Here is a 1357-nt window from a genome sequence, read left to right as displayed (position 1 = left end):
GGCGGCCATCTTTATCATCAGCTCGAGCGTTTCTAACGGCGGCCATCTTTATCATCAGTTTGAGCATTTCTAACGGCGGCCATGTTTGTCATCTCATCACTTTCCTCTCCCCCAGCCCACTGCAGGCTTTTCTTTTCTCTCAGTGACGCTTCTGGAACAAAGTTTGTCTTTACGTCAGCGGCGCCGGGAGACAAAGCGACACCAAAACAATGACCTCTGTTTGGCAACCAATAAAAACCGGCCTCCACATCTTTGTTGCATCTGGGGGGCAATTAGAGCGAGTTAAAAGGCAAAACACCTCAGGAGGGCATAAATCGCCAGCGCAGTGGAGACAGAGCAGGCATGTAGTCCAGATGGCTCAGCCGCCGCCGCGTCGCTCGGGCAGAGGATGGGACGGCCTTGGGGTCCTGATTAGTGAGAGCCACATGGCTCATTACTGAGATGACCTGTGAAGGCGATTGGGGGTTAAAGGTCAGGAAAGTGGAGGAATGGGAGGATCTGAAAGGAGAAGAGCAGTTTTCACATCTGACCTCAACCTGTTCATCGTTTTTATACTTTATAATTTACAGTAAAGTCGCTGATTTATCTGCTGCTGTCAGAAAGACTCACTAACAGAAAACACTTTTAAATCTACAGCATACGGAAGCACTTAACTGCCAAAGTTGGAAATAAATTCACAATCAAAAAGCAAAGATCAAAAATCATTAAAACCAGAAACTGTTTATAAACACATTCTCATTGGAAAAATGAGAGAAAGTTTCTCATTATACAAAACATGCAAAACAATTCTTGTTAAAATGAGAACAGTTCCTGTTATAGTGACACTTTTGACTTTCTTACAAGATTTTTAATGAGTCTTGTTATACAAAACTCAATAAAACAGGAAACTTTTGCTACCATAACTTTAAGAAAAAGTCGTCTTAACAAACAAAACGAGAAAAATTCTCGTTACCATGAGATGCAAAACTCATTTAAAACAGTTTCTTGTTATGACAGAAGTTGTCTCATTAAAACAAGAAACTTATTGTTAAAACAAAATACAAAACTGGTTTAAACAAGACGACTTTTATCTGGACGATAAAAATCTTCAGTCTTTCGTTTTGGTCTCATTTTTAAGGGCAATTTTGTTTCCAGTTATTTCATAATTCATTTTATTTGTTGTCCCAGTTGTTTTATTTATTTTGAATATTTTAAATGTTTTCCAGTTCCAGTGTCAAATAGTTACAGCATTATGATTATGCCGTTATTAACATTATATCACTGTAAAATGGTGTCAAAACATTTATGACAGTAACTTCTGGGACGATATATCCAGTAAAATGTGTTCAGATCTACATGAAGGCCTGATGCAGATCTA

Source organism: Poecilia reticulata, linkage group LG4 (assembly GCF_000633615.1).
Source record: "Poecilia reticulata strain Guanapo linkage group LG4, Guppy_female_1.0+MT, whole genome shotgun sequence".
NCBI lineage: Eukaryota > Metazoa > Chordata > Actinopteri > Cyprinodontiformes > Poeciliidae > Poecilia > Poecilia reticulata.
The sequence above is the reverse complement of the archived record's forward strand: the minus strand, read 5'-3'. Positions refer to the sequence as shown.